Source organism: Grampus griseus, assembly GCF_964374135.1.
Source record: "Grampus griseus genome assembly, chromosome: 6".
In the NCBI taxonomy this organism is placed as follows: Eukaryota; Metazoa; Chordata; class Mammalia; order Artiodactyla; family Delphinidae; genus Grampus; species Grampus griseus.
The window spans coordinates 69,824,753-69,833,631 of NC_139000.1; the positions used below are offsets into that span (position 1 = coordinate 69,824,753).

At 38.9% G+C, this 8,879-nt stretch overlaps 1 pseudogene across 1 annotated transcript; it reads left to right on the forward strand.

The window, feature by feature from the left end:
- Positions 1-3,120: 3,120 nt before the first annotated feature.
- Positions 3,121-3,987, forward strand: LOC309824159 (interferon alpha-13-like; annotated as a pseudogene). The gene is made up of 2 exons: positions 3,121-3,181; positions 3,471-3,987. The product of its transcript is annotated as an interferon alpha-13-like (transcript).
- The last annotated feature ends 4,892 nt before the right edge of the window (positions 3,988-8,879 follow it).

Here is an 8,879-nt window from a genome sequence, read left to right on the forward strand (position 1 = left end):
GCAACATGCAAAAGAATGAAATTAGAACACTCCGTAACACCATACACAAAAATAAACTCAAAATGGATTAAAGACCTAAATGTAAGGCCAGACACTATCAAACTCTTAGAGGAAAACATAGGCAGAACACTCTATGACATAAATCACAGCAAGATGCTTTTGACCCATCTCCTAGAGAAAGGGAAATAACATCAAAAATAAACAAATGGGACCTAATGAAACTTAAAAGTTTTTGCACAGCAAAGGAAATCATAAACAAGACAAAAGGACAACCCTCAGAATGGGAGAAAATATTTGCAAATGAAGCAACTGACAAAGGATTAATCTACAAAATATACAATCAGCTCATGCAGCTCAGTATCAAAAAAGCAAACAACCGAATCCAAAAATGGGCAGAAGACCTAAATAGACATTTCTCCAAAGCAGATATACAGATTGCCAACAAATACATGAAAGGATGCTCAACATCACTAATTATTAGAGAAATGCAAGTCAAAACTACAATGAGGTATCACCTCACATGGGTCAGAATGGACAGCATCAAAAAATCTACAAACAATAAATGCTGGAGAGGGTGTGGAGAAAAGGGAACCCTCTTGCACTGTTGGTGGGAATGTAAATTGATACAGTCACTATGGAGATTCCTTAAAAAAGTAAAAATAGAACTACCATATGACCCAGCAATCCCACTACTGGGCATATACCCTGAGAAAACCATAATTCAAAAAGAGTCATGTACCACAATGTTCACTGCAGCACTGTTTACAATAGCCAGGACATGGAAGCAACCTAAGTGTCCATCGACAGATGAATGGATAAAGAAGATGTGGCACATATATACAGTGGAATATTACTCAGCCATAAAAGAAACGAAATTGAGTTATTTGTAGTGAGGTGGATGGACCTAGCGTCTGTCATACAGAGTGAAGTAAGTCAGAAAGAGAAAAACAAATACTGTATGTTAACACATATATATGGAATCTAAAAAAAAAAAAAAAATGCTTCTGAAGAACCTAGGGGCAGAACAGGAATAAAGACGCAGACGTAGAGAATGGACTTGAGGACATGGGGAGGGGGAAGGGTAAGCTGTGACAAAGCGAGAGAGTGGCATGGACATATATACACTACCAAATGTAAAATAGATAGCTAGTGGGAAGCAGCCACATAGCACAGGGAGATCAGGTCGGTGCTTTGTGACCACCTAAAGGGGTGGGATAGGGAGGGTGGGAGGGAGATGCAAGAGGGAGGAGATATGGGGATATATGTCTATGTATAGCTGATTCACTTTGTTATAAAGCAGAAACTAACACACCATTGTAAAGCAATTATACTCCAATAAAGATGTTTTTAAAAAAAACCCTATTAAAAAAAGAGATCAGATTTGTGGTTACCATAGGCAAGGGGGTGGGGGGAGAGGAAATCAGATGAAGGCAGTAAAAGGGTTTTTTTCTTCCTTAAAAAAAAGACATTAAAATATTGTAGAGACCAGGAAAATGGTAAGAAATATATTTATGGATGAGAGGGTGATGAGAAATGAAACAGTCCTAGATTTTCAGCCATGGAACAGCACAATACTCTAATTCAAAAGCTATTTCCTGGGTCAGTGTTAGGGTAAAGTAAGCTAGTACTTAAACACGGAATGTTAAAGAGGCACCAAATCTAAGTCATCAAGATAAAGAATGTTTCAATGTAATATTTTAAAATGAAAAGTAATACCAAAACATGCACGAGGAACAAAATACCAAAATTTTAAATTTAAATAAACAAATGAAATCACCCTTCATTTGCAGGTCCCTGAAAGTCTTACAAAGTAAGCCTTCATGATGCAACTGAAATTTGGGCAAATTCCATTTAGTTTATAAAATTCTTACTAAAGAAAATGAAAAAGTCTGACCTGCTAAATGTCCTCAGTTGCTTGTACACAGCAACTCTTCTTTCTAACCATATAGTCAAAGTGAGCCCCTGGGAAAGACATTTCAGGAACATGAGTTAAAAATCAGTTAAGGGGCTTGCCTGGTGGCGCAGTGGTTAAGAATCTGCCTGCCAATGCAGGAGACACGGGTTTGAGCCCTGGTCTAGGAGGATCCCACATGCCGCGGAGCAACTAGGCCCGTGAGCCATGGCCGCTGAGCCTGCGCATCTGGAGCCTGTGCTCCGCAACAAGAGAGGCCGCGACAGTGAGAGGCCCGCGCACCGCGACGAAGAGTGGCCCCCGCTTGCCACAACTAGAGAAAGCCCTCGCACAGAAACGAAGACGCAACACAGCAAAAATAAATAAATTAATTAATAAACTCCTACCCCCAACATCTTCTTTTAAAAAAAAACAACAAATCAGTTAAGACTATCACGGGGTCATTAGAAATTGTCAAACATGGTAATTCCCTCAATTACAAACAAGTGAAGAAGTAATCTTGAAAATATCATTGATTTTGCTTCCATTAAATATAGAAAACTAAAACTATATTAAATACTTGTTTTAGTATAACGAAAATATAGTTTAAATAAAGTTTAATAACCCACGTTTTAATATTAAAATATATTTTAATATTCTATGCTTACTATTTAAAATATTTTAATATAAATATATTGTAAAAGCATGAAACATTTAAAATATTTAATTTAAATTAAATATAATATGAATTAATTTAAATATAACATTAATTTTAAAATATAAAAAGTAAAATGCTGTGTTTTTTAATATTCCTACTTTTCAGATATTCAATACTTTCTCCCTCACTTTAACGCTGTATCCTTGAAAGACCCTTGAAAGTCCCAGAGCATCTACAGGGGCGCTCAGCTCCCGCGTCCTCGGCCCCGGTGGTGGCCGCGCTCCGACTCACCCCTCAGGGCGTCCCCAACACCGTCCTGTCGTCCCATCGCCGCCGCCGCGTTCCCCTTTCTCTGGGCCTTCGCTGTCTCGCGCCAGAAACGAGCCCCAATCTGAAAAATCGGCTCCCCTTTCTCTGAGGCTGGGAATCGCTCTGATTCCCCACCTCAGACCGCTCGGAAAACGGCTTCTTTCCCCCAAAATTGCCTCGCTCAAGTTTCTGTGAGAAAATAAAGCGCAAAACTCAGGGGAAGCCCCGAAAATGCAAGGTTCCGGTTCCCAACCAGACAAAAATGTCTCTGGCGAGGCCGCGACAAGGCTTCCTCTTCAACACTCAGCACCGAGAAAACGAAGGTTTTTCGCGCACTATGCTGATTATTAAAGTAGCCTCAGTGACTACGTTTCGCCCTGTCTCTCGAGCTGCAGGAGACAGCTGCAGACAGCAAACTCAATAGTCGGCGTTTCCCAAATAAACCCTGCGCCCTCTACCGGCCGCCTAGGGAAGGACGCTGTCCACAGTTCCAGGGAAGGAACCTTCCAGCTAATTGTTTAGCGGGAAGGAACCTTCCAGCTAATTGTTTAGAGGTTCCCGTGCGCCCCCTGGCGGCCGTCTAGTGAATCGCTCAAATTCTCAATGGCCCAGTTCTTTTGCTAGTAGCAGGGTGATGCTCTGCTCCATCCCTGCTTGCTCTCTTGGCTGGAACTTGCCTAGGAGCCATAGTCAGGACAACAAGGAAGTCTTCCAACAGTTGGAACAGATGCAAAGGATCCCCTCTCAGTGGTCCCTAAAGGACAGAGCCGACTTCAAATTTGCTTGGCGAATTTAAAAAGTTTAAAGAGAGTATCACTCAAATCCAGATGATTCAAGGCTCCTGTTACCACTATCTGATGCTCAAGCAGATCCTCCAACTCTTAAACACAGAGGACAGCCGTGCTGCTTGGAACAACACCCTCCTCGATAAACCCTTCCCTAGCCTTGATCAGAGAGGCTGGACTGACTAAAGCAGATGGAAGAAGACAATCTGGATTGTCCTGATTTGGGACTTGCTGCCCGGAAGTATTTCCATGGAATCCATGTCTACCTGAAGGCAAAGGAATACAGCCCCTGTGCCCGGGAGGTTGTCAGAGTGGAAATTGAAAAGTGCCTTTCCCTCATGTAAGAATCCTCAAAGAAATGTCAACAAATACAGAATATTTTTTATACTTGTGACACTTTTTAATTCAATTACATTAGTGTTTGCTGAGTGCTCCAAAGCAATCTCAACTTACGTTTCTCCACAAGTTGAAAAATGTCTGAAATGAAAAACTTGATTTTAAAAAAATGTGTAGACATTTTTTCTTGTATAAATAATTGTACATTATACACATTATTTCTTGTATAATTTCATAATGTAATTTAAAAGATCACTTTAAGTTTTGGGCTGGTATTTGCTATTTTCAACATATGAAGTTTCTTTTTTTATAGAAAGGTTTTTCAGATAGTGTGGTGTTAGAGATATTTGTCAGTTAACTTAATGCTGGCTGCTGTAACAGGTAAACAGAAAGCTGTCAGGAATTTGATCATAATAGAATGTTATGTTTCCCTGGTATAAGAGCACAATGCAGGCATTCCTGATCACATGGATGTTCTGGTTTGCTCTCCTCCAAAGAGTGATTCGGAGACATGGGTACCCCCTGTTTTGAGGATTTTTCCATCATCAACAGGTGACTCCAAATTTGCCTGTAGTACTTGAGTCTACTCCACTCGGTGGTTAAGGTAAAAAGTCTGGTGGATCACATGGGATGTTTTCAAGGGCCAGGGCTATACAAGGCAAGAGCACTTCTTCTGCTCATATTACATGGCCTGGATTTATCCTCGTGGGAAACTAATTGCAAAGAAGTTGGGAAACTACTGGATGATTAATGGTCAAGGAAACAAGTTCAGTGCATAAGTCCACTTTTCATCTTTACACTATTTGTCCTAATGAAGTTCTGGGTGGGGTGGAGGGGAACAAGTAATGTTCTTGCTTGCACACACTTCATTAAGAAACAATCTGGGTGGGAGGGAAGCACAAGAGGGAGGGGATATGGGGATATATGTATACATATAGCTGATTCACTTTGTTGTACAGCATAAACTAACACAACATTGTAAAGCAATTATACTCCAATAAAGATGTATAAAAAAAATCTGACCCTCAGAGAAAGAGAAATATATGATACCTCTTGTATGGGGAATCTAAACAAGAATGATATACAAATGAACTTACTTACAAAACAGAAACAGACTCACAGACTTAGAGACAAACTTATGGTTACCTGGGGGGAAGAAGGAGGGGGAGGGATAGTTGGGGAGTTTGGGATTAACATGTACACACTGCCATATTTGGGATGGAGGCCAACAGGAACATACTGTGTATGTACTCTGCTCAATATTATGTGGCAACCTAGATGGGAGGAGAGTTTGAGAAAGAATGGACGCATGTATGTGTGTGGCTGAATCACTTTGCTGTACACCTGAGGCTAGCACAGCATTGTTAATCAAATATACTCCAATGTAAAATAAAAAGTTTTTTTAAATAAATAAAAAAATAAAAAATCTCATCCCCTAGTTCTGCCTTAAAAGAAATAAAACAGTCAAGTTTTGATCTTTATTCTCAGACTTAGTGATATTATGATTTCATGTATTTTTATTGTTCATTGGCTGGAATAAAGAGAAGGAAAAAAAAAACTGCAATCAGACTCAAATTCTTATTCCACAAGTTCAGCTTGGAGAAGATAACACGGATGTCACTCAGAGTTCACAGCATCATAGACTATTTGAAAGAAGCATTCAAGTTGATGCCCAAAGGCATAGCCTACAAGGAAAATATCCACAAGTGTAGACACATTACAAGTTGTTTACTTATTTCCTGAGGGAGACAAGAAAAGTATGATCAGGCAGCTCCTTGCAAGTACTTGAGGATAACTGAAGAAAAAGTGGAGAGCGAGTCTTCCATTTGTGTCCAAGCCTGTGATTCTCATCCTGATCTTCTAAATACTGGAAATACAAACTTGAAGAAAACATTCCTGCAGACGATCTTCAAAAAATATCTCACACAATATTCCATTATCACTTCCCTTGTAGAACCATGAAGAATTTACAAATTCTCTGTAGATTATTGTCCTCTCACATCATATCTATCTAATATATGTTGGTATTATTTCTTCTCCTATTATTATTATCATCATGAGTATGGATCGAGCTCCTGAAATGACAAGGACTGGACTAGCTGTCTAGGAAACGGGGTTGGGTAAGATGGTGTCTCTCCCTTTAGGTATTTTAAAGACTTCTGGGAGGTATTCCGAGGATACTAGATCAGGTCATGTATTAATATTTGGGCTTCTTCAACAAAATAGCATAGACTGGGTAGTTTCTAAAGAGCAGAAATGTACTGCTCACAGTTCTAGAGTTTGGAAATCTAAGATCTGGGTGCCCACGTGGTCCAGTTCTGGTAAGAGCCTGCTTCAGGTCTCACACTGCAGAGTTCTCCTTGTTTCATCACAGGGCAGGAGAGGGAGGCATTTATCAAGACCTCTTCTATAATTCCATTTGTGAGGCCTCCATCCCCACACCCTAATAAAGTCCCAAAGGGTCCGCCACCTGATACAATCACTTTGGGGTTAAGACTTCAAACTAATAATTTTGTGGGGACTGAAATATTCAAACCAGAAAGGTCATTGAAAGCTACATGCTTGGCATCTGGAAGAGAGAATATATTCATGCTGAGTAAATAAAGAAGAATGAGCAATTTATCTGGCCAAAAGTGTAGGCCAAGGACTCAGAATCCAAACTCTTGATTTTCGACCTGCAGTAATGCTTTAATTATTATGTGTCAAATTTTGGAAATAAATCAGGAATGGAGCCTATTGTCCCATGGAAGGGAATGAAGATACAGGATGAAAATGATCATTCATCAGTCTTTGTGAGGAGTCTCCAAAGAATCTCAGGATATAGGTAGTCATTGCCACATCCGTAAAGATCCACCGAAGAGTAACGTGGTTAATTGTCTGGTTGCTGTGACCTGTGTGAATCAGGGAGACTTTGAGTTCAGATATGTGGCTCTGTATGTGACACTAGGCTAGTTCTTTTCTATCATGACCTAGTAGAGGACAAATTAGAGACGAGATCATCCTCCTGAGTTTAATAGAGTGCCGGGCAAAGGCTGAAAATTGTGCTGCTCTTACAACTTGAATCCCCAGAGCCATATGCACCTTGAAGGAAAGAGAATCCTAGTGGTTTTAGCAACAAACTCAGTAGGCATGACTGATACCAGTAGGAATAGAGTGGGAATACCAGCCACTGTCTATTATAATCCCAGCAAATATGACCGTGATAAAGGAAAATAGCTTGGTCATTCGTAACTGCCTTCCAGTGGAAGGAGAACATCTGAGAAACTGCTTTAGTTAAAAGTACCTGTTGCGTGATTACAGTGGGCCTGGTGCCGAGGATACCACAGAGAATATGACAGAGTTCAGTTTTACAGAGCTGATTTGCCAAAGATGGTCACATACCTATTATTTATTGAAAGATCGGAATTGGAGAGGGCTGAGGTCACAGAACATCCACTGCAAAATAAAAGAATTCATGATCAGAGTTGAAAGTTAATTCTTTCCATGATACCAATCAATATTTATCCAGTTCTCAATTAATTACAGAGATGGTTTCCTTTTGTTTGAATAGACTTGGATTGGAACCTTTGACAGTCTTTGGGAAATTTGAAATTTAATGCAAAAATACAGAGAAAGATTCAAATTGGTGATGATTGCTAAATCATGCTTTCTCACTGGGGATGATACTGTTTCCATGGGTGCAAACATAGTTTTTAGGAGTATGAAAATCTTGCTATTACAATGGTTTGTGGCACTCCAAAACTCAACCAGATACTACAAAACCTTATTCCTTTGTATTCATTTTTGTCTTTGGGATATTTTTGTGTGTATCATACATAAGAGAAGTATTGACATTGACTTCAGGGAAGGTAAACACACTGTATACAAATCAGTGTTACGACCTAAGGTGACTTGATGGTTCATTGGAGGACTTTCTCGCCATCATTTTCTTGATCTCAAAGTCATATTGTGAGAGGTGGCCTTTACATACTTACGAGCAGCCACTGGCTGTCTTGTGGATGTTGCTTATGTTTGAGGGTCAGCGTGATTTGGGATCGGGAAATTAAATATAAGTCGTAAATTGTATTTGTAAGTAAAATACAAAAAATATGATATTTTATTATTTAATTCTATTAAAGTTGTTCAACACATCCATAATTATGACAAGTGATAAACAGAAAAAAATGTTCACAATACCTAGATGAATATCTAGCAGTCAGTGTAATTAAAAATTATTTTCTGATATGAAGCAAAATTAAAAGTTAAGTACCTAAAAATAAATATTAAAGAAATAATTTAGTTTTGCTATGATTTTGAGCAGCTTTGAATGATTTTTAAGTATGTCTGTACACTGGTATTATTATAAGGTATCTAAATTTTATTTGAATATATAATTTGATACATTCCTACTTATATAAGTAAATATATTACATTAAAATCACTTTGAAAACTTAGTTATAAAGTTAAATTAAAATTCAATAGCTTTTAATTTAAATTATAGCTTAAAATTTTACATATTCTTAACCCTGCACTGAATAGAAAGAGTAAGATTTTCACTTTCTTTTTCTATGTATAAAGTAAAGATACACATGGAGTACAAAAATAGATACACAGTATATCTGTGGTATCAAAATTTCATGCTGGGGGCAATTAGGAAAAAACTATCTAAAAAGGCTCTGTGGGCAGAGGAAAGAGAGGCAATAATGAAAAAAAGGTTGAGAAATGTTGTCCTAACCCATCTGGAGAGTGCAAAATGAAAAGCAAAAACAGAAGTAGAAAGTAAGAGGGAACATTCAGAAAATGGAAACCAATTCGCTCCCATTTAAGACCCAGGCCTGAAGGAAGGTCTTCAGAGAACCTAGAGAGCAGGGTTCACAGAGTCCCCACCTCAGCCAGGCCGGCAGCATCTGCAGGATCCCCG